The 27,779-nt window shown below is 41.8% G+C and overlaps 1 protein-coding gene across 2 annotated transcripts in view; it reads left to right on the forward strand.

The window, feature by feature from the left end:
- The window catches only part of DNAH7 (dynein axonemal heavy chain 7), a 1,158,398-nt gene that overhangs the window by 875,243 nt on the left and 255,376 nt on the right, over positions 1 to 27,779 (forward strand). The window lies entirely within an intron of this gene.

A 27,779-nucleotide genomic window follows, 5' to 3' on the forward strand; every position in this document is an offset into this window, starting at 1 on the left:
GGTATAAAAGCAGTTGTACATAACACAACTATACCCTCATTGTTTAAACGTTCTTGGCGTACGCCACAACCTCCAGTGTAGCTACTGAGCTACTTAGGGAAATCTCATCTCTTTTTAAACTCTTCATGCTATCATTGTTAGCACAGCCGTCTTCTGACAGTCAGGATTGGCCACACTGCTAGTTATTCACAAAGAGACATGCTTACTGTATTATGTTTTTCCGTTTTTTAAAAATAGATATAGATATGGAAACATTATTTTTTTTGCACAACACTCACCATCTGGAACAGGGACCAAACTCTTTACTTTCATTACTAAACCTCCAGCGTCTTCATAAAGTCACTCCATCTTCAGGTGGGAGCTGTGTCTATTGTCATAGGGAGAGGTGCATTGCTTGTGCCATACCTTCATTCAACTCATGGTAATCGGCCAGGCTGCTTCATATGGCTGCACATTGGCAGCCTCACTGTTGCTTCAGCCATGATGGTTGATGCACGGACACACACTGGGACACGTAACTTTGCGATAGGTGGTAAGTGCATTCGCTCGACTGCTGCAGAGAACGGCTAATTCTTTACCCAAGTCGGAGTGCTTGCTCATCTGCTGTAATTGATATATTTGGGTCTCCTGTGCATTGCTCTTGCAAGAGAGCTAGAGTCGGAGAGGATCAAAGCACATATACTTTACTTTGCTCTACAGAGTTTACTGTCTCTTGGCACGTGGATCACTCTAGTTTATTTTAGATAGTCCAATTGCTTGATAAAAGTGGTTTACTGTACTTTACCAGGGGTATGGATTTGCCACCAGTCTTTTATGGAAAAAGAAAATAACCAGTGTTTCACAATAGCTAGCCTTGCGATTAGCATGGAAAAACAACAATTCATTTTAACAATCTTTATGCAATGTAAAGACAACAGTGACTGGGTCGAAGGCAATGCTTTTATTGTTTAAAGCAGAAATAAGATCCCTAAATCGTATTAATGAAGAACACTCCACTATCATATATACATGATCTCATATGCTACCCATATATTGAGTCTTGCCTCTTTTTGCTATCTTTGTGGGAATAATATAAATCTTCCTAAAGTGAGACCTAGGCTTCAAGCTTACCAACCAGTGAAATTTTGTAGAACACTGTCGCATAAACAGTGAAATGTGTGAATTGATAAATGTATTGAGCCATCTGGAACACTGATCTGCTCTGCCCAGCCCTACAAATTATCACATGCTTGCTAAGAAAAACTAGGGTCAGATGTAATGGGTGTGGTGAAACCAGAAACACAAAGAATGTGGGGTAGGGATGTAAAGTCCACTCGGCTCTCCAACCTGCTGACCTGGAGATACTCTTAAAGAACTAGACGTTCAGAATCTGTTGATTAGTTATTTGACGCAATCATTTGAAGACCTGTTTGTCATTGAAATGAGAGGCAAACTGGTTGGGAGCTTTCACACAAACACTGCAGTCACTAGGACTAAAGATTCCGCCCAGCACGGGAAATGATCATTTAAAGAAACCTCAAAAGTTTCTCCACACAGTGTAGAATGTTAGAACAGAAAGCACATATTCTTGAAAACTATAATATCACTAAGTTAAGGAGCTGGGGATTGCTCCCTTTAGCAGTGAATGCTTTGGAAATAGAAAATCCATTGATGGACATATTAGAGCAGAGTTTCTTAACATGCCTGCCAAGAGAAGTCCAACAAAACAGCCTTTTGAAAGGGAATGCCTACTCTCCTCTAGCTAGAAGGGGGTGATGAAACAGAATGGCCTTGTAAGCCTTTTTTGACCCCATATGAAAGGTGAGGTGCTTGCATCCAGTGTCCCAAGAAGTGTGGAAAGAGCTTATAGAAGAAGAGGTAAAAAAATATAAAAACTATAGGAAGACTGAATTAAGACGATCTGGCCTAGAAACGACAGAGGTTGATGCCCCTCTTTTTTAAAAATTTGGACATGTCTATTATAGTTAGCACTCAATATTATATGGATTTTCAGAGTGCAGCTAATCACCCGTGAGGGCGTCCAGAAACTGAGCACGGCAGGCCTGTGGGGGGATGGGGGTTTGGAATCATGTCTGCATGTTATGTCAGAAGTCCATGAGAGGGGGATGTTCTGGGGTGTGTGTGTGGGGGGGAGGTTTAGAATCATGCCTTTTTGTCTCGCAGAGGAGCGTCCCTTGAGGTTCTTTCAGAAGTCCATTAGAGAGGGGGATGTTCTGAGGTGTTGCAGGAGGTCATTCCAGGTTTTGGCAGCGAGGTATGAGAAGGAGTGTCCTTCGCTTTTGTTCTTCTTGATGTGAAGGAGGTGTGCTCTTGCCTGAGATGCAGATCGAAGGTGTCCGGTGTGTTGGTAGAAATTGAGGCGGTGGTTGAGTTAAGCTGGACAGGTGTATTGGAGAGCTTTATAAACACAGGGGAGTAGCTTCAACTTACATCTTTCCTGGACTGGGAACCAATGGAGATTTGTGAGGTGTATATGGCCCCATCTGTCCTTGTAATAGTGACCTTAGTTTACGCTGTTTATTTGATGCATTTGTCATCACTGAGAACCGCACCTCCAATGAGTATCTGCCGTGTTTTATCAGTGTTTAATGTATACCTGGTCTTCATCCCGAATTCGAGAGATAGTTTTTCAAAGCCTCTATGTGCAGTCTCCGCTCCGGAAATTGTCTGCAAAAATAATAATCATTATTGCCATGCTCTCAGTTATTACTAGCAAAGTGTGTGTTTTGCTAGAAATATGTGTAGTTAGTGCTCCTGTATAAAAGCATAGCAAAGTGGTCCCTGGGTGCATCCCTGCTATGTACTCCCAGAAACACAGAACACAGGGGAATCTAACACATTTGCAGACAGCATTGCCATAGAATCATCATGCAGCTGTTAAGTCCAGCATTGGACTCAACATTATCCCTGATAGGGCTCACCAGGGTAAACCCCACTCAAACCAAACAAAATATTTTTTAGCATCAATTGGTTGGTGGGTATGACGTGCTAGATCCGCAAGCCTTACTCACTGTATTGGTATACAGAGTGTATCACACTCCACTATAAACCCAAATTGCCAAGAGACACTAGCTGAGTCATGTATTCTGATTTTCTTTTGGAAAGAATGCTTGGATATATTTTGATATTGACATTTAATATTGACTTTAGTCAACAGAGGGTAACTATTTTGAGATATTTATTGTTTAAGAAAATAGCTATCTTTTTATGTTCCAGGATGATGGGAAATTGACAAAGTAGTTTTACAGAGCGGCTGCATGACTCTTTCCTAGAAATGAAGATGGGGGCAGCGGCAGGGCAGTGGGTATTATCAGAGGTGTAATGTTTTTGTGTTATAAGGATCAAAACAACTCAATACCTCCTTTCCTGGCTGTGCAAGGATTGTGTTTTTAATTATGTGCAATATTGATGGTTGTTTGGCTGGCTTTGACCTTTACTGACAAAGATATTCTATCTATGTTATCTTTGGAATGAAAGGCTCTTATTTATGATTTAGCTGCCTGATCAGACAGCGTTGTGGCAAGTTCAGTTTTTATTTTAGCTCCCTGGACATCACTTCTAACAAAGTGGTTGCAGTAGCCATTAGGGTTGCAGGAATTATAAAGCAAGCAATACATTTGAACTGCAATTGAAGTGTAAGCCAGCATATGAAAATAAAAGAAACTCCCTTTTATAGCCATGTGATGTACCCAACTCATTGACCAAGCCCAGTACCCATTGTATGGGCTTGCCTTACAAGCCTCATTCTCCCCCTTGCCTTTCTAGTTGTATCCTAATTAGGCTCCAAAATACAAATTAGGTCACCTCGATCTCTGTTATTATTAGGCCATTTCTATAGGTCAATTCAAATGAAGATAGTAAAATATTGGAACTCATCTGAAATTGGGCTGTCAACTGAACCTAATTTCAGAACCTGGGGTGTAATACCAGATGGCAGGTTTGGCACAGAAACCCCTCCTACAGACAATCTGTGAAGTGATTTTAATCTGGAGATTCAAATAGCAACTTCCCTGGTTATCATGTTTTGTCTGATAGCTAGATACGCAGGATTGTCATTTTTCTATAAGCATCCACATCCATGTGTGCTAACTTTGTCTATATCAGGTCATTGTCCCTTTGTCTCAATGGATATCATTGACTTTTTTCACAATTCAGCTTATTTACTTTCAACGTCAGTATCTTCAATGGATAGCTCATTGAGCTATCTTGAACAACATTGTGATCCTACTTCTGTTTTCCTTGATTACTTTTATTTGTAAACAAACACACTCCTCCCAGCCCCCATCTCCCTTTGAGGTAATTTCTTGTAGCCTCAAGGAGCTTTGTGGAACAGGCCACTTTCTCTATGACCTAGAATAATCAATTTCTAGTGCCTGACCACCTTAACATTTTTCTGATAGCTAAGATTCCTTCAGTTGAGCAAGTGAAAATAATAGAGGAAACATGTAATGCAAGGGGGATAAAAGTACAGACGGCAAGAATAGAAATGGAGGAAAAACTATCTATAGGTAGAAAAAGAGAAACATAAGCAAATCATGACCAAATAGAAAAAACTTCTCATTAAAAGTAAATCTACCTTCTTCTCCCAAAAGATCAAGGCTGCCAAAAAACTTGGTCACAGAGCTAGTTCTTATGATCAACAAGCTAACAGCTATTTCCTGCAATAACTCAGCAGCCAGTAGTCAACAATTTTTCAACTCACTGGAGAATTTCTTCCAAAATAAAGTGGATAAAATATTTTCTGGATTCTCCTCCCCCAATTTCAGTCTCCAGTCAAAAGTGGCCACCTCCCCTACCAGCCCTATGTCTGAGCCTTGTCTTAACTTTAGAAATACCTCCCCTGATCAGGTCTCTCAGCTTATAAGAACCACAAAGTCAGGCTCACCCTTGGACCCTTGTCATCCAATGGTACCAAAATTAACACCAGAAATTATAGCTGCCCATCTAACAATCGTGTTCAACCAGATGTTTGCTGAAGGATACTTTCCTAAGTAATGGAAGACAGCGTCAATACTTCCCTTAAAAAAAAAAAAAAAAAACTTTGCCCAATGCTGATCATACAGCTACTGGCCTGTTTCTTGGCTACTTTTCCCTACGAAGATTGTTGAAAAAATAATGAAACAAAAACTTACAACCTACATAATGGAGAATTAACTCTTGGACTACACTCAGTTTGGGTTCCGTAGTACCCATAGTACTGAAACTTCCCTTATTAAGGTCACGGAAGAAGTCAGAGAATCCCTTCACCAAGGAGGAAGTGCTGCTGTTACCTTATTAGATCTTACAGCAGACATTGATACTGTCCACCATGTTCACCTGATTGTCCACCTTCGAAACATCGGGGTTGGTGGACCTGCTCTTGCTCTATTAACCTCCTTCATGCATGATCGGAAGAAATCAGTGGCACTCAACAAATTCACCTCTAATTTCTTTTCCTTTCCCTGTGGGGTTCCCCAGGGATTGTCGTTGAGTCCAACACTATTTAATATTTATTTTTCAGGTCTGGCTGAGTTTTCTCACTTCCTATGCAGACGACACACAGATCCTGGTAAGACTGAGGTTATTCTATTTGGAACGCAACACCACTCTGGCCTCCTTCATGGTGGCCATCTGAACTAGGATCTGTTCCTCCTTCTGTTAGAAATGTTCGCAACCTGGGAGTATTGTTGGATGATAAACTCACATTCGGAACTCAGGTTAATGCAGTTATGTCATTTTTTTCTACACTCTGAGGACTTTGAAAAAATTCCTGCCTTTTATACGATCCGAGCTTCAAAGAAAAGTGGTGGCAACTATGGTTCTTTTAAAAATAGACTACTGCAATGCTCTATACATGAACACACAACAACATTTGAATAAATTGCAAAGTCTTCAAAATACTGCTGCTCGACTGCTCTTGGGCATTCCAAAATTCCAATCTGTCTCACCAGCACTTAGACAGCTGCACCGGCTGCCCGTCCGAGAAAGAGTCATCTTTCAATCTCTTTGCATCACATGTAAGTCCAAAAATGGTTTAGTACTGGCCTACCTGAATAAGACATTCAAGTGGCACTCCCCTCAGTGGACCCTAAGATCCTCGACTGCAAAAGATTCAAGTTAGCCTCTGGGGGAGGAAGACGCTTTGTCAATCGTGCCTCTCTTTCTAAAAGCCATTAACAATCTACTCTTCAGAAAAACTCTTATAACTTTTCTCTGCAACCCTGGGCTGGAAATTATTAGGTTCAGTTGAGCTAGTGCCAAGACACCTACGGGTAGACGTGCGCTCAACAAATTAATTTAACACAACACAACACATCACAGTCTAAATAGTCACAAAGGTTTTCAGGTGTGAAGAGGTGCCCTCTGAAGACATTTTTCCAAATGGAATTATGTAGGCCCCCTGAAATTTGAACATGGCCACGAGCACCAAGTGTCCATTTTAAATGGAATTATGTGGGCACTCTGAATTTCCTTGTAAAAATCCCACTCTTTCTAGTCTAGGAACACTTGCTTTAGCAGTAGAAGTAGAGTATGGAATTTCTATCAATGTTCTCAGTTGTGCTGGCTTTCCATCATAAACCAGATCTCAAAATATTTTGTCCGGTTGCCCTGGGGTGGGTTGTGTGGACGGGCGCTCCTCACCTATTCTTTTAGCGTTGTTGAAACCTACGTAGCGAGTGGTCCATCGTGAGATTGGGTTAGCCACATCTTGTTCCCCTCACTCTGAATGAGCTTACGTGTAGGGTTTTGCCTACTTCCTGTGGGTTTTCAGTGTTTAAGGGTCCTCTCTCTGTGCACCATCCAGCTGGACAAAAAAACCTGAGCTTTACCTCCCCTTTGGCCAGACCTTCTTACATGTGTTGCTTTTTATTAGCAACACAATTGGCCAAGTTGAGAGAGAGTTAGGTGCACCAATGGAAACAATGTTAACCTATCCCTTGCTTATGTGGAAGCATCCAGGTAATATTGCTTTAAATAACACTTTTGGAAAGAAGAATGCATAGAAAACGATACAGAAATTAAGTCAGGGGCCTCATGGACCAAACGTATATACAGAAAAGGTAGAAAATATCTGCTTATAATTTAAATAGCAGGCTCTGAACCTAGCAAGCTATTCAAATGTACTTCAAGAGAACCTATGAGCAATAGCATGTACATGTGTTTCGGACATGTCATTTAGTATCTAATCTCTGCATCCTTCTCCCACTTCTCCCAGTAGGTAGAAGTGATAAAAAAAACTTTATCATCAAAAATATTGCCCAAAAAATATCCTTCTTCAATAGCACAAGAGGCTGGTCGGCAACAAAACACAAGCAACAGGTTAAAAGGAATAGTAGGTCTGGTAGGGAAGAGGGCTGAACAAGACATTTAAAAAGTGAACCTGAGGCAAGCATGTGTTACAGCTGCTGACTCCCACCCCTCCCCCCACATTGCTTGGATTGTAGGGTGTGCATAAATAGATATTTCATGCAAAGGAGATTTTTTTCAGGATACATAGGTTTCTTCCATGGACACGCCGGGCTGTAGGTGGCTGCTGTAGAACAAAACTGGCTCTGCTGATAATTGCTAAAAGAGGCAAGAAACATGGTTGTGATGATCTTGATAGTCACCATCTTTATTTCAAGTCATTTGTAGCTAAAATTCAGCTTACTGAGCTCGGATTACATACTTATCGCCAGAGCTGGGGCACAGTTCATCATTCTGGCTCAAGCTTTGGCTCCAGTTTAAGAGTTACTCTCATAAATCTCTCTAATCTGGACATGTGTGTGCTGCTGGGTCACTGCTTAGTGACCGCCATATTGGGAATAGCCCAGGTCCTGCCAGTAGACAGGAAACTTGGGAGGAGAATGGTGGTCGATGGTGACTGGTTTGCACAGAAGGACACACCCTTAGGTGGAAAGCTGAGATTCGATTGAGCAGGATTTTGATGGAGAATCGAAGCAAGGGAGCCATTTTATGGACTTCAGACTCTAGAGAGGAAGCAGACTGACTCGTTCAAAAGGTTGGCATTGCATGAGGCCTCTGTTACTGTTAATGTATGTGATGACACAGAAAAGGATGACTCAATGGCTCCTCATGCTAATGGGACTAGGGATTTTTTTATGTTACATTTTTATTTTATAAAGCATGTCACTACGCCCACACATAAAGCCGGACTTATGCTGGATGGGATCTTCTCAAATCAAGAGATCCTGACTTTTGACGATTGTGCGCAGTTAAGTTGGTCAGACCAAATTTTTGTTAAGTTTCAAGCACATATGGGGAATGGGGTGGTAAGCATGTCAGAAACTTCTAAGAGTGAAAGTGGAATACAATTGGGTCTGGTGATTTCTCTGAGGCCCTGTTAAAATTCAAAGAAAAAATCCTGGAGGTTCCAGGTTTATTGGCAGAGAATTTTAACAATTGGGTGAGGTTAGCCATTGAGGAGGTTGCCCCTCCAGGCAAAGTCTGTACTAAGAGTAGGAAGAAATCTTCTGCCCCCTTGGTTCTCTGAGAAGCTCAGAAAGCTTCAAAGACAGTGTAGAAGGCAGGAACACAGTTGGAGATTGGCTTCTAATCTGGAGAAGAAAACAAAACATAGGGAGCTTATTCTCAAATATAAATAGGCAATCAAGAAGGCAAAAGCTGTGTATTTCTCCCAGAGGATTAGGTCGCCTATTAACATCCCGAAAGAACTCTTTAACCCTCGCTGCACATCAAACAATGGAGAACTCACAGGCGTTTTGTAATACGGTTGCAGAGCTCTCAAACACAAGATCTTGAAGATCTTTGCAGATTTTCCAGGGTCTATGGATAGTCCTGGGCTTTTGCCTCTGGTTAGGCTTGATAATTCAGGGTTGGAAGAGGGTAAGGAGAGGGCCTCAGCACTCTGTGAGGAAGGGACGACTCCTGAATCATCTAACCCGAGATGCCTAACCAGGTTCTCCCTGCTGTCTGTGTCTAAAGTGAAGACTCTGTTGGAGGGCATTACTTTTGGCTCTCTGGACTATCCCTGTCCACCGAGGGTCCTGCAGCTGGTCCCTGATCTGAATGCTGAGGCCCTGTAGAAGGTTTATTCACAGGTTTTGGAGTCTAGTGTTTACCCGCACAGTTGGAAGGAGGCCGGTGTTAGCCCCCTGAAGAAAAAAACAGAGAGAGATCATAGTGATCTAAAGAACTTGCACCCTATTTAATTGATGCTGGCTCCAGCAAAGATCTTGGAGAAGCACATTAACCGGGAGCTAGCCCAATTTCCCCTGGATCAAGAAATCCTGGACCCCTCTCAAAAGGGGTTCAGGAGGAACTGAATCAGTGCTTATAGAGACTGCTGTTTCAATCCGCAGGCAGGTCGACCAGGGTGGGGTAGCTATCTTGATGCTGCTGGACCTGACCACGGCCTTTGACACCATATATCCATCTTTGTTGGTGTGAAGGCTGCTTCAGGCTGGTTTGAAGGACAAGGCACTCAATTTATTGGAATCCATATTGTTGAATAGGACACTTATGTTCAGATGTGGGGATTTTAGAGCTTCCCCTTTCCAGCTTCCCTGCAGGGTCCCACAGGGGTCTTCTTTAAGTCTAACCCTATTTCATTTATATGTCAGCCCCCTCCCCCCCCGGACAAAGCCGGTGCAATCTTTTGGCTTTTTGCTGTCTTCCTATGTGGATGACTCTCTGGTCATTGTTCACACCTCGGATGACTGGGAAGAGACAGCAGATAAGTTCAGGACTTGTATGATGGAGATCAGTGGATGGATGAGGGAGAACTGGCTTAACATGAATAGGGAGAAAATCGAGGTCCTGGTCTTCGGAAGGGACAGTTCTATTTGGAATAGCCGATAGTGCCTAAAAAGTTGGGTACCATACCTACCCCAGTGGCTAGGGCCAAACATCTGGGTGTAATGTTTGTCAACACCTTGACGTTTGACACCCAGGTGAATAGAACTGTGAGTTCCTACTTTTGAATAAGGAAGAATCTGAGGAAGATTTTGCTGTTTCTCCCAAAAGAGCTGAGAGTGGCAGTGGTCATTGCACTTCTCATCTCATGTTTAGACTACTGCAATGCCCTGTATTTAAATATTAACCAGTTTTCCCTAAACAAGCTGCAAACTATCTAAAATGTGGCCACAGGCCTGGTCCTTGGAGTACCTAAATATTGTGTAGTTAGAGATGGTTTGAGGTTCCTAAACTGCCTAAACAGTTCAGAAGTGGGTGTTTTTTATAGACCTTTGTTTTGTCCACTTGGTTGGTCTTTAATTGGTGCCTTCCCAAGAGGTCCTTGAGATCAGCGGGTCGATGGAAGGTGGTCGTTTCTAGGTGCAAGAAAGCTAGGTGGGGAGAATGGGATGAGACGGTGGCAGCCACCAGGCTGTGGAATTCCCTTCTAGAACATATGAGCAGCTTAAAATTGTGCCTGATATTCCAAAGACAGGTACAAACCTGGTTATTCTCTGAGTAGCCTTTTCTTGAGAGAGCAGAATGTTTTGGTTCTCCCTGCTTCATCTTTTTCACAGTCTCATACAGCTGAGAGCTTAGATGCCTTCTGGTTATATGCGATTTAGGAATATTACAATTATATATTTTTTAGAATAGAACAAGTACAAGATGTATCCCAAGGAAGTTAAACAAAACCCTCCATGCCCCCCACCCTGAAATTACAGATATATTTTGACCAACTGTTGTGCTGCTATTCATTTCACCAACACAAAATTAGTACCTTTCTGCACTCAGTCCTTTAACATCTAGCATTTAGAGAAAGTTTGTGTTCCACTTCATTGAAAAGCATCAGTTTCTCCATTATGCTCTTGACCTAATTTGAGGGATCAGCAGACTTGATTTCTTTAATGTTAGATGTTGTGAGGAGGAGAGTGGTTAACTGTTTCAGGATAAGAGAAGCACATGAAGAGCTAGGATGAACAAGGCAGTGTAAAGCAGCGAGCCTATGTTATGTAAGGAGTGGCAAGTTAAACTCTTGAAAGAACATGAAAGAATATTGATTGTAAGAAGGTTAAGTGGGTGTAAGAAAACCCTTAAAAATGGGAAAAGTGAGAAAAATGCCCACATAGTCAGAGTCTGTGTTCATGAAAGCATTGTTTAAAGAGGTGAAAAAAGTTAAAGCTGTTTTAGCTACCAGTAGCAGAGGCCACTCTCGGAAGTGGCAGCTATCACCTGCCATTATATTCATTATTAAGTTTGCTCCATTGGATTGTCAAAGGGAACAACTCATGCATAAGCAGGAATCAGGACACAGTAAGAATCATATTAACATATTTGTTGTTGAAAAGGGGATATTTCAATCACAAATTTACTTGGCATTAAGTCAAGTTGATGAGTCTTCTGGTGGAGGAATTAATGCAGTGTCCCAAGTGATTTTTCAAATTATTTTGTCCTGAAAAGTAATGATCATAAAAGCATTTACTGTCCCACCTTTGCAAATAAAGTGGCTGATGAAGCAGCTTGTGGAAGGGGGGCAAAGCAGAGGGTAAAAGCAACAGTACGATACAGGGACTTCTGCAGTAAATCTTGAGTGCAGTACAGCATACTAATCATTTAAAGAGGAAATTGATTAAGAGAATATCTGGCATCAAAAGTAAGTTAGAGTAGGTTGCCCTTTTGATGGAGAGCGTGTCAGATTGAATCTCAGGAAGGTAGAAAAAAACTACAAGTTGAAGAACATGTGTCAGTCAAAACATCTGAATTCCAAAACTGCATTGAACAAAGTTATACATAAAATGAAGATTTAGAGAATTGTTTGTGACAATCCAACTTCAGACTTGCAAGCATGTTAGAAGGATTTCAGTATGGTCCTGTTTGTGAGTATTTTGATTCAGACTCTATTCCATATTCTAGCAAAGGGAACCCAAACAATGATCTAACAATTGCTAAAGCATGCATTGTTCCCTTTCATAAACACAATTGAGATGGCCCCACCATGCACAGTTTGATCTTCTTTATGGAATTTTGTAACAAACAGAGAATACTGTGTATGACAAGGGCAGCACAGTCATTCAGAACCCATGCAAAACGTACTGATTAGATATTTCCTGATATGTCCTTCCATATGGCTCAGCACTACCAACAAATGTGTCTGCTGATTACGGACATTAAAAATGTCAATGTAGACGCACAAATATTCCAAAGTCCTGTGATGTGGCAAGTTCTAAATTCTGTATGAAGTTGATGAGGCAACTGTAGTTAGGGTTACAACAGAGCTAGAAAGACCATTAGTTTCATGTAACACCTTTTCACTAGGGAAAGTCTGGCCTTGCCGGATTTTCAGTTTTATTATTGAGCAACATAAAATGTTTCTGGTAATGATGTACCCAACATTTTTCATATCTGTGTAGCACACACAGCCTTTGACTGTTTCATTCACATTATTGATGTTAACTAATACAAAAGACTTACATTCAGGACAATTTACTTTGCATTTCATATTAGGAAAAAGTTGGGTCAGGTGATTCAAATTGCTATATTATCATGATATAATGCTTTATGTGAGGGTCTTGGCTCAAAAATATTTTTAAACATCAGACTTGTAGAATTTTGGCTAACAAGGGGCTGACACACTTAGTTGCCCATAATGTAACGGGGTTGTGCAATCATCTGTGAATTGCAGGCATGCCCTACCCAGTACTTGTATTTTTTAATCCCTCAGGGTTAGTGAATAAAGATAAGGCCCCCCTGATATAAATTCTGATGAGCAGTCCAGAATGTGCCTTTATTTATGTCTTACACAAGCTATTTCTTCTTTATTGGATGATTGTTTTGAGCAGATTTTTACTAGATGGTTTTGAGAGCTGAGCACAGACATTTCCAGTGAAGTGATGTTATATTCTCTACAGTAAGGACATGGAACTTTAGAGCACTAACTTAAAATCGCAGCATTACAAAGTAATTCATAGATTGTACTAAAATCCTTTTAAATGTGTTTAATTAGAAATTTAAAGACAATTATGAATGTCCCAGCTGTTGTGCTGAAGATGCAAAAGAATAATCATGTTTGCTAATTGTATTTTTTCAAGTAGATTTTTGTTCAAGGTGACAGAGCAGTTGAGGCTTGTTACTCAGTCTTGCTTTGGGCAGACAGAATAGTCAATTCTTTCATACATTTGCCTAAGGCACATAATGAACATAAAATAATTAGAATGATTTAAAACTCCAATCTTCAATGGTGTATATTTTTTATTTGCATACAAAAGTTATTAAGGGTTTAAACAATGTCAACTACAAATGTTACAAAGTAGTAATTGATATCTCAGTATGATATAGACACAGCCAGTGTGGTATGGGAACAGCCAACACATGTTCCTTCTTAGACAAGGCTTCCTGAGGGCTGTGGAAGCACAAAAGTTAACATGTAATTGCCAAGAAATGACAAAAGAGAAAGACTGTGAAACCCAACTTAACCTTCATAGAAAAAGAACAGCAAAGGCCAAAAAGTATATGTAAATAAAACGAACCAAAGCCACATTAAGGACAAGAAAAGTGCATCACGAATAATAAAAGATCAGATATGAAATCTGATACAGCCTATAGAGTCATGACCTACTAAGAACAAGAATAACCCACTGTCAACAAGCCATTACATTCTGAAGGATAAACAGAACTATATCAGTCTATAGTTTCTGGGAAAGATGATCAAAGCATAAAGTAGATGTTCTTCTGTTGAGAAATGTTCATAACAAAATACATATTTATTAATATTGAACTCTACATCTAAGAAAAGCTAACAATTAGCAACAGAAAGAAATAGCTTTATAGCCCACCAAATAAATAGAATAACTTACAGTAACTGAATAATTGATAACTAAAAGTTAGCTGCACCAATACAATGAAAAGGTAGCAATATTTCTCAAAAAGTGCAAAATGGGATGAATTGTACCAAAGCATTATTGCCGGAGAAGCTCCCCCCGAAAAATATTTATATATCTGGAATAAAAGAAAAAAACATTTTTACAAGTCATAAAGTGTATACTGTGTAAAAGATTTTTTTTAAACCAACCCATTCTATATATTAGAAGTCCTTTGTATTAAACAACATTAAGGGGGTCATTTCAACCCTGGCGGTACAGGACCGCAAGGGCTGAAATGACGGAAGCACCGCCAACAGGCTGGCGGTGCTTCCAGGGTCATTACGACCGCGGGTTTCCCGCCACAATGGCCCCGGCGGTAGTAATCTGCCAGGGCAGCGCTGCCCAGGGGATTACAAGTCCCCCTACCGCCAGCCTTTTCCTGGCGGTTTGAACCGCCAGAAAAAGGCTGGCAGTACGGGAAGACGCGGGGCCCCTGGGGGCCCCTGCACTGCCTATGCCATTGGCATGGGCAGTGAAGGGGCCCCCTAACAGGGCCCCATGCGGCTTTTCACTGTCTGCTCTGTGAAAAGCTGTTTTTGTGAAGAGCAATTTGGAGCCGGCTCCCATGTTGCGGCCCACATCCCTGCTGGGTCGGCGGGCGGAAACTCTGTTTCCGCCCGCCAGCCCAGCGGGGATGTCATAATGGGCACCGCGGGAGTGCGGCCGCATTGGCGGCCGCACGCCAATGTTGTAATGAGGGCCTAAGTATCTCAAAAATCCTGATCACTTATGCATGCCATTTCAGCAGGGGTTATCCCCAAACATGCATGATAAACAAAAAGGGACAGCAACAACCAAATCCACAAATCAATGTGTCCTGGCATCTGCATTCTCACAGGCTATTCCAGAAATTAGATAAAGTTATCAAAACAAAGCCAGGACGCCACACTTCGTTATGCTAATCTATGCAGTAGAAAGCAGTGCCGGGGCAGCATGTAACACTTCTATGCTTTCAATGAAAGCCATTGCCCAACGAAGTCAGAGAGTCATGCTTTGGTATACTAATTAAAACCTAGGACAGCTGTGCCATAACAGCAAGTAACACTACTTGGCTTTAAATGAAGTAATTCACCTAATCCATACTGACTGTTGCTAAATGAGTTAGTGTAGTAACGCCTGGCCCCAACCCATGGCATCCACGCTCTCTTCAATACTATTCAGTTTTTCAGTTTCCATGTAGAGCCTCTATCATCACTTCTCAATAAAATCAACCTAAAGATCTACCAGTATGCAGATGCCACCCCGTTATACTTAAAACTCTCATGGATCAATGATCGTTACACTCTGTAGATCATTCTATTTACAACTGAATGGACACACTGCCTAAAACTGATCCCTTAAAAATATATATTTTGCTAATTTACCATAGATTCAACAGCAACATCAGTCTTTCACTATTTACAAAACTAACAATAGGAGCTATGTGCCAGCTCCTAATGCAATAGGCAAATCGTTAGGATTCACAGTAGAATTTTAATTCATAGTGATTCCTCATGTTAACAAATTGGTGCACTCTCTCAACTTCTATTGCCCCCATTTATATAATGAATAAAGACTAAAACGCCTAATTTACTGCAATCAACTGAGAACGAGCATCACGCCCAACAGAATTGAGTGTGGCAGTGTGGTCCTGACTGGTCTGCCAGCTTTCAAGATACCCTGTCTAAAAGGCATTTTACATGTGTTAGAAATGGGGTCTTTGGTTGGCAGTCAGGTTACCCCCTGTCCAAGCAAGGACCCTCACTCTAGTCAGGGTAAGTCAAACACAATCCAAATGATCCTGTGCCTACCCTCTGGTAGCTTGGCACTGAGCAGTCAGGCTTAACTTAGAAGGCAATGTGTAAAGTATTTGTGCAATAAATCATACAATAACACAATATAGCACCACAAAAATACACCACACAGTGTTTAGAAAAATATATAATATTTATCTGGATATTTGCAGGTCAAAAACGATCAAAGATGCAATAAGAAAATGTAAAGATATCACTGAAAAGTGGTATAAAGTGTCTTAAGACTTTTAAGAGCAAACAAAGTCTCTTTCAAGCACAAAGTACCTGGTTTGAGTGAAAAATCTCCACAAAGAGGAGGAGATGCGTGGAAAATGGTGTGTGCGTCGGTTTCGCCCCTTCACACATGGACTTGCGTAGTTATTTTCCACGCAGGGAAGACGTTGCGTCGATTTCCAGCGCGCGGACGGGTCTCCTCTTCGGGTCACGGGGTTTTCAGACGCCCCGGGGTCTGTGCGTGGAATCCTGGACCTGTTGACCAACTCTGCGTCATTCCGGTGGGCGATGCGGGGAAATTTCTCCCTCACGACAGGCGCTGCGTAGATTTCCCCTCTGGAAGTCGGGTGGCGTTGTCCCAGGTGGGCCGTGCGTCGAAGTTCCGGTCGCACCCCAGGCACCGCGTCAATCTTTTCCTCGCGAAGTCGAGCGGCATCGTTCCGGTTCGGCGAGCGGTGAATTTTTCACCGCGGCACAAGCTGCGCGGCGAATTTTTCGCCGCTCAAGGAGTCCGCTTGCAAGAGGGAAGTCTTTTTGGCCTGAGACTTCAGGGAACAGGAGGCAAGCTCTATCCAAGCCCTTGGAGAGCACTTCTGCAGCAAAGCAAGAGAGCAGCAAGACAGCAGGGCAACAGCAAGGCAGCAGTCCTCTGTCAGGTGAGTCCTTTAGGCAGCCAGGCCGTTCTTCTTGTCAGGGTGCAGGTTCTGGTTCAGGTTTCTTCTGCAGGAAGGGTCTGAGGTGGTAGGACAGAGGCCCTGTTTTATACCCAAATGTGCCTTTGAAGTGGGGGAGACTTCAAAGAGTGGCTTAGAAGTGCACCAGGTCCCCTTTCAGTTCAATCCTGTCTGCCAGGGTCCCAGTAGGGGGTGTGGCAGTCCTTTGTGTGAGAGCAGGCCTTCCACCCTCCCAGCCCAGGAAGACCCATTAAAAATGCAAATGTATGCAAGTGAGGCTAAGTACCCTGTTTTTGGGGTGTGTCTGAGTGAATGCACAAGGAGCTGTCAACTAAACCCAGCCAGACGTGGATTGTAAGGCACAGAAAGATTTAAGTGCAGAGAAATGCTCACTTTCTAAAAGTGGCATTTCTAAAATAGTAATATTAAATCCAACTTCACCAGTCAGCAGGATTTTGTATTACCATTCTGGCCATACTAAATATGACCTTCCTACTCCTTTCAGATCAGCAGCTACCACTTCAACAATGTATGAGGGCAGCCCCAATGTTGGCCTATGAAGGGAGCAGGCCTCACAGTAGGGTAAAATCGAATTTAGGAGTTTTACACTATCAGGACATGTAAACTACACAGTTACATGTCCTGCCTTTTACCCACACAGCACCCTGCTCTAGGGGTTACCTAGGGCACACATTAGGGGTGACTTATATGTAGAAAAAGGGGAGTTTTAGGCTTGGCAAGTACTTTTAAATGCCAAGTCAAAGTGACAGTGAAACTGCACACACAGGCCTTGCAATGGCAGGCCTGAGACAAGGTAAAGGGGCTACTAAAGTGGGTGGCACAACCAGTGCTGCAGGCCCACTAGTAGCATTTAATCTACAGGCCCTGGGCACATATAGTGCACTCTACTAGGGACTTATAAGTAAATCAAATAGTCCAATTTGGTGTGATCCAAGGTTACCATGTTTAAAGGGAGAGAGCATATGCACTTTAGCACTGGTTAGCAGTGGTAAAGTGCGCAGAGTCTAAAAACCAGCACAAACAGTGTCCAAAAATTTGGGCGTGACCACCCTAAGGCTGTCAGGTATAACAACATGCCTCAGTGTGCATCATGACAACAGAGAAATAAAGATTCAACTATGTCTACAATCCTAAGAGAAATCTATTTGCAAGGTCAAGTACACTATTTCTTGCCACACCACTCTATGCGCCAACACAAACCTACCTACCAAGTGGATCTTCTGGTCATGTCAGGGGGTGTGAGACTATCCAAGAATTTTCCCAGTTTGGAGAAACAGAAACAGATATGTTCCCAAGGCCAAAACAATCCTTCTCAGGTTCAACCTCTTGCTTTTGGAACTCACTACTTCTCCGCTTGAGCTGAGATCAGCTCCTAACATCTTATTTTCCCAAAAAGGTCTGACTTCTTCAAAACTTATCTCAGTGACCCTGGCTCTTCAGATAACTCTATCATCGGGGTCCAAGGAATAACCACCTTTTCACTAGAACGTCCAAATTGAGTTGGATCAACTCATTGAAATCATGAACATACCATCATATCCAACATTCAGAAATGAGTCCCATTTAGGGGCACTTAAGTTGTTGTTTGGGGCAACTGAAGTAGTTATTTCATTTCTGTGCTAGTCTTGCTTCTTTCCTCCACTTCTCTACTCTCTCTCCCTTTGGCTTGTCCCACCCCAGCCAGTTTCCCCCTTGTTGTCTCTTGATGTTTTCATGCATGTTGATCATGTTACTGAGTAAAGTGCTTGAAAACCTCTTGATGATATGACGTTATTTAAAACTGTTGAATAACCTTCGAACCTTGCAGAATATTTAAGCTTAAGGATGGCATCAGATTAAACTATACTATTGCAGTCATAATAAACCGAATTGTGATTAATTGAATGTGCACCCTGTTGCTTTAGTTGCGTTACGACACTATGTGTATGCCTTCATGAGCGTGATGCTGCTATTTTCCAAGCTCTCAAGGGATCTCAAGTCAAGTTTGAGTCTTTCAACAAGACTTAAACTTTTTACCAACTTAGTGTTGCATTCTGCAGAATAATTTTGCTTTTAAAGCTATGTTGGCTCAAAAAACCCTAGCATGTAAAGAATTTTTGACTATGAATGAACTTTGCATTTGTAAAGTGCAACAACCACATCAAGAGGCATCTAAGCGCTAACACTGAAACAAAAGAAAGAATTCTGTCCCTCCAGAAAATAAACATTTATGGTTGAGTAAACAGCCATGTTTTCAGACGTTTTCTAAAAGTAGCAAGGTTGGCAGCTTGCTTTAGAGGAAGCAGAAGATTGTTCCATGTCTTTGCCCCGACAACAGATAAAGATTTGCCCCCCAAGCCCCCCAAAAATGTCCCCCATTTTGTAACTTGTGCTTCAGGATAGAAAACTATTACAGGCAGGTCTCAAAGTTCTGGTTGGCCGGTAGGGATCAAAATGATCAGAGAGGAGTTTGGGACTAGTTTGGTAATAAGCCCTGTACACAATAGTTGAAACTTTAAAAATAATATTTTTACCAACTAGTAACCAATGGAGCCCTCACAAACCCTCTGTGATGGAGCTTTGATGAGGGAGTTGAAGTACCAGTCTTGCTGCAGCATTTTGTACCACCTATAGCTTCTGGATTAGATAGTTAGGCAGACCGCAGAAAAGACTACTTCCCTAGTCAAGCCTTGAGGTGATCAGGGCATGAACAGGTGACTTCCTTGCTGAAAAAGATAGAAAGTCAAAAGAAAATTTAGAGACCCAATCACAGAAAAACGTACCCGGACATGGTATTTACTTGGGGGGTAAAAAGACAAATAATTATCGAGATTGACTTTCAGATTCTTCACTACCTTAGTAGATGGGGGAGGGAGGTGTATTGTGATTGTCTGGCTTCCAATCTGAGATAGAGAACTAGTTGTTCTTCCCAGAAGGTAATATTTCAGTTTTATCGATGTTGCACTTTAGGAAATTTTCATTCATCCACATCATAGTTTCTAAAAGGCAGTTTCTAAAGTTTAATTGAGAGCTTTTGGAATTCTTGTCAAGGGTAAGAATCAGTTGTGTATCATGAGCACAAGACATGGTGGAGATACCAAATGATTTGATGAGAGTAATAAGGGGGGGGGGGGCATATACACATTGAGTTTGGGTAAGTGATGATCCCTGGTGGACATCATATTCAAGAATTTCTCCTTTGATTTAAAAGGCTCCATTGTGATAACTTTCTATCGATTTTCTAAAAGAAATTGCAGCCAGGCCAAAGCACGACCATAAATACCCAACTCTGTCAGACATTGAAGGAGAATCTGATGACAAGCTGCTTCAAAGCCTGCCATCTTTTCTAAAAGATCAGCCCAGCATTATTTCTACTATCTAACATCAGTTTAAGGGATTCCGTTTCTTCGAGGAGTGCAGTCTCAGTAGAGGGTCGAGGTCTGAAAACAACAACAGTGAAGAAGGTTATGTGGTGCTAATAAATTGACCAGTTGGGCATTAACCAGTTTTTGTAATATATTTAGCAGTGCCAGAAGTAAAGAAGTGGGAGACCTGGAAACCTAGGACCGCATGCCATTGAACGACCAGGAAGTTATAAACATTTGCAGTTTGATGTTTTGCAATATGGAAAGTGATGCCTCATGCCTTCGCAAATCCCCCATTCCCAGGATGCCAACACACTTTCACAGATACGTCCTCTCTTCCTTCTATTGAATGATTAGAATATTGACTGTTTGGACCTTGTTCTGATACAGATACTAAATTGCGGGCAAGGGTTATTCTGAACCAACCACGCTGCTACTTATAATCAATTATAATAGATTTGTATTGTTGTACCTAGAGAACATAAAAGGGACAAACAAAAGAAAAAAATAATGCTTGCAGAGAAAACTTAATTCTTGCCTGTCGATCCCTTTTGTATCAAAGCTACGTTGTATCTGTCCCTTCAGCAAAACATCTGAATGGCACATTACATGCCACTACATTCTCTCTCAAGGGCAGAAGCCTTTTCGTGGGGGTTTAACATGAGTTTATAGCTTTAAAATGAGAAAAGGAAAAGCGCGTTCTTATGTGAGGCTGCTATGAAATAATCTTTTATTGTAATAAAGCAGGGAGCAAAGCTTAACTTGATATGAACTAGCACTCAAATAGGCATTTACTATGTCCAAATCGTATGGCCCTAGGATGTCACTGTTCTGTTTCACCCAGTCAAGGGCTGGGCAGTGATATAGATCAGAACGTTTTAGGTTACAATATTGAGGTCGGTGATATTGGCCTCGTCTCCAGAATATAAATCTCCAACAGATCATGAACATATATATTTATATAGAAGTATAGATTTACAATTTTTTAACTCTATATCTGCTTACCTTTAAAATATGCCAGGAGTCGATTTTATGGGGAATACTGTGTGTCGATAAGTGCAGGTCGATATTAAAACATCTGTGTGGTGGTAGAACACCGATGACAGACGAGGAACCTTGATTTAAATTGATGATTAGAAGTTCAGCAAGAGTAACTGGGACATTTGGAAGGCAGGATGCACAGCATATTATTCTTATTTTCTTCTAGATTTTGCTGTTGTGCACAGTCTTCTGAAGTAAGTGAGCCATGCTAGATTCCACTGGTGATGTCCCTGATTAGCTTTGCTGTATCTCTTAAGTAAGACTTGCTATTAAGCATTCATTAATTATCGCGGGAATATTAATGTGCTCCTAAAATTAAATGTGTATATTTCATTTAAAATGTAAACCTTTAAATATGGCCGTATGTTAGTGCTGTAAAGTGCACTTGAACAAATCCAAATGAAAAAGTAAAGAAACACATCTGACTATTATTAAATACTAAATTCAATTGTGCAAACTTCTCTGAGCTATTTTTAATATTTGCAGTATCATTTGTATTAAATTAAACTTTTGGTATGAGTAAATTAAATTAAAATTAAGGCGCATTGCCCAAGAGGAACAAGGAATCCTTTCTGAAAGTAACAAGGGAGGAAAGGTGAATGGAACGCTGATATGCACAGTCCTTTCTCTGCATAGGCCACACGTGCCACTCATGAATACAGCAAAGGTTCAGAATATCAGATGATTCAACGCCTTTACCTGCGAATATAACAAGGAGTTGACCTTTACAACATGATACCATGCAGGGCTTTACAAATGTAGGGTTTGAGGGTGGGTAGTGGTAAAGGGTGTAAAGGTAATTTTAGAGAGATTAGGGGTCAGTAGTGGTAATTGGTAGGAAGGGTAAATTAGCGGTTCGGCTTTGGGTAGTGGTATTGAGGAGTAAGGGATATTTTAGGGTTTGCGACAAAAGGTGTTAAGGGTAATTTTGAAAAGGTTGGAGGTTGGAGGTCTCCGTCAAAAAGAAAAAAATACATTTAAAATTAATTAAATTTTTCATATTTTGTGTGTATGTATGTTTTACCTACCCTAAATATACTTTCCATGCATGGTAAAGGCATCTGCATGATAAAGGTGATTGTGGATAATATATTTATGCATATATATATATATATATATATATATATATATATATATATCTCTTAGTGGCGGTCACCACTAGGTAATTATAGTTAGGCCAGCTGGAAAAGCATTTTTTTGTTGCTAATACCGTGGCACCATTTGACAAATCTCCACTAAACGTTCCTGAAAGGTGGTGGTTTTTGGCCCCCTTCTAGAGTCCCTGGGGACACCACCCCCAGGGCCAAAATTTATTTATATGAAGGCCTTGATGAGCACACCCCTGAGGCTGAAATTTTACACAATGGAGAGGGGGGCCACACAGCCCCCCCCCCTTAAGCCTCCAAAGGCCCAGGGAAGCCCACCTTGAGGGGGGTATTACTTAAAATGGAGAAGGGCCCCCCCCCCTCCCTGAGCCATTAAAGGCCCTAAGGAGCCCACCCTGGGGAGCCCACTCCCGGTGCTGATTACTTTAAGGGAGGGGACATATGGCCCCTTCCCTGGGCCATTAATGGCCTTGGAGACCCCGTCCCCTGGGGCTGGCTCACATCCTGTGCCCCTGGAACTTCACCTCCAGACATATTGCTTTCCCTGTGTTTGCTCTCACTTGGCAACAGATTTTTTGAATCTCTCACCAAGTAAGAGCAAACACACAGTCTGCTCCCAGCAGGCTTGAGCTTTGAAAATGCTCCCACCCTCTGGAGGTGGATTTTTGATCTGATCCAGGCAAGGAAACAGATCAAAATGTTGCTCCTGCCCAGTGGGAGCCGTGGGAGGGCCTCCCCCTGTGGCTCCCACCAACAATACGGTGGGTGCTATGGGTGGACACCAGGGCACCCATCTTTAAGTTTTGAGTCTACCTAATTTTGTACAGCCTATGTCTGGCTGATCGGTGTAAAGTGTTTACAAAATGTATGTGCTCCTAATGCACCAGAGGTGTGTAGTGGTATTGCACAAGTTATAAATCGTTGTGCTGAAGAGTAACTCTGTGTGAAGGTGACAGTTGACAACTTGCGTTACGTTCCACACAAGTTTTTTGGTATTAAAGAAAAGTTTTCCAGCTGGGCAAAGATTCTACATACTACATATGAAATATCGTAAGCAGCCTTCGTTATTGGATAGAACTGTCCCAGCATGACATTTCTACTTAACATAGAAGACTCTTTGCACAAGGTACTAACCTATGTACATGTGCTTCTTGTGCTTCAGAAGGTGGGCTATCTATAAAGTTTTCACCACAGTATGAAGGCTATAGGTAGTATGATCTTTAGGACCTTCAGACGTGGTAATTCTAAGCAAATAAGTGGCCCTTTGGACAAATTGTGCATTGAGTGTACACTGTTCTCAGTAGTAGCTTTTTAATACTCTGTGTTGCATTCCTCATGAAAGTTTCATTGTCTGCAAACAGACTGGTACAGAGTAAACTTTCGCCATAGAGTGAACACTGTTTACAGTGCCCACTTTTCTACTCATATCAACTTTTTTTCTCAATGTAGGTTCAGTGACGGTCAGGCGTTTGATACAGGTAAAGATTGTCTGAAGTACAGCATTAGTTATAAAACAGGGCTTCAGTATCTGGTGGATGTTGGTTTTCCCTGAACAGTTGTAGACAGATTGAGGACCGAATGGAAGATAGGCCACCCTTTCATCTGTGGTTTACAGTCAACATGAACTCCTTACTCTAACGTTACTTTAACCTTTGTTTTTTCAGTATATATATATATATATATATATATATATATATATATATATATATATCTCGAACAAGCACTGAAATATAAGTAGTCATTTTTTATAGCTACCCCTCGAGCCCCCATTTGTCTATAGTCCCTTGCCTCTCTTTTCACCACCCCAAACCCTAAAAACCCCTTGCCTCCCTTTATTTATACCCACCCCTGAACACTAAAAACCCAATACCTCCCTTTTTCATTACCCACCCTGAACACTTAAAAATCCTTACTTTCCTTTACCTATATCCACTCTCACCACCTCGAACTCTTATCCATTCCTTAATTCTTAAATGCCCCTTTTTTAAGTGGCATAAGAAGTATGACATAAAAAAATACTTACCTGCTTGGTAAAGTACTGTGAGGTAAAGTACCAAAAAGTGGCCTGTGTAGTACTTACCTGAGTGATCCATACCTGTGTGGTAACGTTCTGTAGGGTAAAGATGCATACTGGGTTTTAGGTGTTTGGGTGTCATAATTGTTTTGGGGTTGAGAGTGACAAATTACGAAGGTGAGTCTCACGGAAGAACATATCGGGAAGCACACTGCATTCTTTGTGGAGTTAAAGGTATAGTTTTGCTCTTGCCCTTGGAAGGAACCAAGGTAGTTGGACACTTAGGAACCTTTTCAAGTGCAAATGTGACATTTCCATACAACAAATCGTTATTTTGGAAAGTAACAGTTACTGGCAATTCAACTTTTTGATTTTATCCACTGCTTCCTGGTAAGCACTGAGGTGTTGGTGCACTTTTTTTTTATTAGAAGAGTTCAAATAAATACATCATAGAGCCATAAAAGGAATAGTAAAACTAGTTCATTACAGTTCCATGAGTACGCATAGCTGCACTGTTAAACTCCCACAATTCTCGGACTTTCAGTTTTGTAAAATTAGAGATCTCGCTATTAAAATGACCAAGAACAGCTTCATTTTATCCTCGATCTGTAGACAGACATCTGAAGAGTACCCTAATAGCATGGTCTGGATGTACTGGGCAAAATAGATACTGAGCGCATGTGTACCGTATTGATTAATAGAAGGCCCAAAACTCACGACTTTGGACAGTCACATTTAATATTCCGCCAGCTCCCTTCACCCTTTTTTAAAAATCTATAACAATTCACCTGAATCAGGGGGTTTATCCTATGCAAACAATCTGGTGTTCCATATTGTAGCTACTTCGTATAGAATTGCATCCGGCGGATGTTAGTGCCTTTTAACAAAGAGAAAGTATTAATCATATGCCCAACCTCAGCTGAAATCAGCACTCCATCCCTTGACTGACATTTCTGTCTAATTTTATTAAACAAGCCCCCTCCTTATGTTTTTTTTAATTCGGCGATCCAATCACTGATCTGGAAGTGCTAGTTTCGATAAGTGCTTCCACTCACAAGAGCCTGTCTTTCCACTTAATCGGTCTGAGAGGAGCTTACGTGATCCTTAAGAAATGTATACACATATATGACCACCGTCCTGTGAGCTGCCCTGGTATTTGATAAGCATACAAATCCGGCCCAATTTCTAAACATAGCAAGGCATGGCTTTCCCCCTCTTTAAAATGGGTCTCCTGAAGCAGAACAATATGAGGGGAATGACCTCTTATCCAATCTTCAACAGCCCTACCTTTTCACTTGTTGTTCAGGCCATTAACATTGTATGAGATTATTTTAAGAGCATCTACTTATGTCTTAATTAGGTTGCATATTAATTCAAACTGCGTCAGAAAAAGTGCATCACATTAAAGTGCCAGGAGCTAGTTGCCATCTACCATATCTGAGGTAGGTCCACTATGGCATTACTAAGCTAGAAAAGTCCATTACTCAAGAAACATGAACAGCTAAGTGCCATTCTACAAAGTACAATGTACAAAAAAGCTAGGATGTGTAAAGTGCTTAAAACGACTTGAGACCATTAGCCGCTATCTTCAACCAACAAAAATAACCAGTCTTTTTATTCTCATCATCTTTCAACCAGAGAAAAAGTGCCATTAAACAAAGTGTGAAGTGCAGAAAGTGCTCTAACGATTAAAGAACTTAAACGGCTTAATGTGAGGAATACCACTAAGCAAAGTGCGTTGTGCGAAAGTGCTAAAGTATGAAAGGTGGTTAAAATGCCTAATGACCCATTAGCCTAAACCAGTCCCTTAAGTGGTCTTTGAGTATACATGGCTGTGCATAGACTTTCCCCAAGTAGGTCTCCAGCAGAAAAAAAGAAAGAAAAAAGTATATATATATATATCTATTGTGGCTCAATATCTTAGTGGTCTCATCATGTGAACTCTTCCTATTTTGCAAACTTCTGCCCCCCCACCCAGCATTCCCCCCTTCCTCTGAATACCCAACCATTGTGACCTCCATAGACTCCCTCACTCTGCATCCGTCCCACCCCCTGGTGTGGTCCCTGAGCCCCAACCTTCTCATATCTGGCACCATGGTTTTGTACCCTGCCTTCTCACCCCACCCCCATCACCTCCCATCCCGCCACCTTCTAACAAAAGAATATAAAGATGATTCCACAGTTTGCCAAACTTCTACACGCTCTGAAAGTTCCTTCAGGAGCTTCTGTGCTTCCTCTACCATGGCAATCACATTGAACCGGCCTTAAAGTAAATTTTTCATCTTGGCAGGGTGGATGCGGGCAGCCTATAACCCCCACTTGAAGAAATGCTGGAAGTAATGTTTTAAAATCCTTTCTACTCAGCGCGTTTTCCACCATCGTATCTGAAAAATTCTCATTGAGTACTCATTGTTCACCTTGAGGACTGTCTCCTGAATTGCTTTGCTTAAAACCTCTTTAATACGAAAATCAGCAAAATGTATTAATAGTGTGTGGGGATATTTAGGATTAGCGAGGAGTTGGGTGGGTACCTGATGTGCGTGCACAGTTGTTAAGTCCTGGGAAAATCCGAAGGTTTTTAAATCAAATTGTTCATGTTTGTAATTGCACCATCTGGGTCCTCCTTATCCTCCGAGGTCCTGTGATTCTAAGGTTAGAACTTCTGGAGTGATTTTCCATTTCTTCTTGTTTTATCCTTAACCCTGCCACCTGTTTTTCAATTTGCTGCACAGTCCCTGAGGCCAGCGACACTCTGTCCTCACAATCTGAAAGGCGTTGTTTCAACTCTTCCATTTTATTGTTGTTATTCCTGCTACTTTCTGACACCCAAAAAGAACAAGGGTCTTCGTCCTATTCTAGACCTACGGACCGTAAATCTCTTCCTCAAGAAGGAGAAGTTCAAGATGCTTACGTTGGTTCAGGTCTGGTCTGTCCTAGACCTAGAAGACTGGTTGGTACACTGTACTTGCAGAATGTGTATTTTCATATCCCCATCCTGCCCGTCCACAGGCGTTACCTGCGGTTCAAGGTAGGCCACAACCACTTTCAGTTCATCGTGCTGCCACTTGGCCTTACCAGCACCCCTTGTGTATTCACCAAGGTAATGGCAGTGGTCACAGTTCATCTGCCCAGGTTAGAGGTTTCAGTCTTCCTCTACCTCAATGACTGGCTGTTGAAGGGGGGCTTGCCCCAGGCTGTCGTCTTCCACCTCCAGACTATGGCGAACCTCCTGCATTTGCAGGGGTTCACCATAAACATGCCGAAGTCACACCTGACTCCCTCTCAGAATCTCTACTTCATAGGAGCTGCTCTGGCCACAGTGCAGTTTTGGGTTTATCCTCCCGAGCATTGAGGCCAGGATATTCAAGTTATCATACCGATGTTTTAGCCTCTGTCCTTGATTTCAGTCAGAATTACTTTGAGCCTGCTGGGCCTCATGGCCTCTTGCATCCTGCTGAAATAACATACCAGATGGCATATGTGGGCTCTGCAGTAGGACCTGAAGTCCCAGGGGGCATAGCATCAGGGAAATCTCTCTGACATGGTCCAGATCTCGGAGGGAACTGCGAAAGACCTGCAGTGGTGGGTTCCGAACTGCGATTGTGTCAGAGGCAGACTCCTCTCCCTTCTGCAGCAGATCTCACAGTAGTGACTGATGCATCACTCCTTGGATGGGGTGGCCATCTGGGAGAGGTGAAGATCAGAGGACTCTGGTCTCCATCAGAATCCAGTCTCCACATAAACATGATGGAGCTCAGT

This window comes from Pleurodeles waltl, chromosome 3_1 (assembly GCF_031143425.1).
Source record: "Pleurodeles waltl isolate 20211129_DDA chromosome 3_1, aPleWal1.hap1.20221129, whole genome shotgun sequence".
Lineage (NCBI taxonomy): Eukaryota > Metazoa > Chordata > Amphibia > Caudata > Salamandridae > Pleurodeles > Pleurodeles waltl.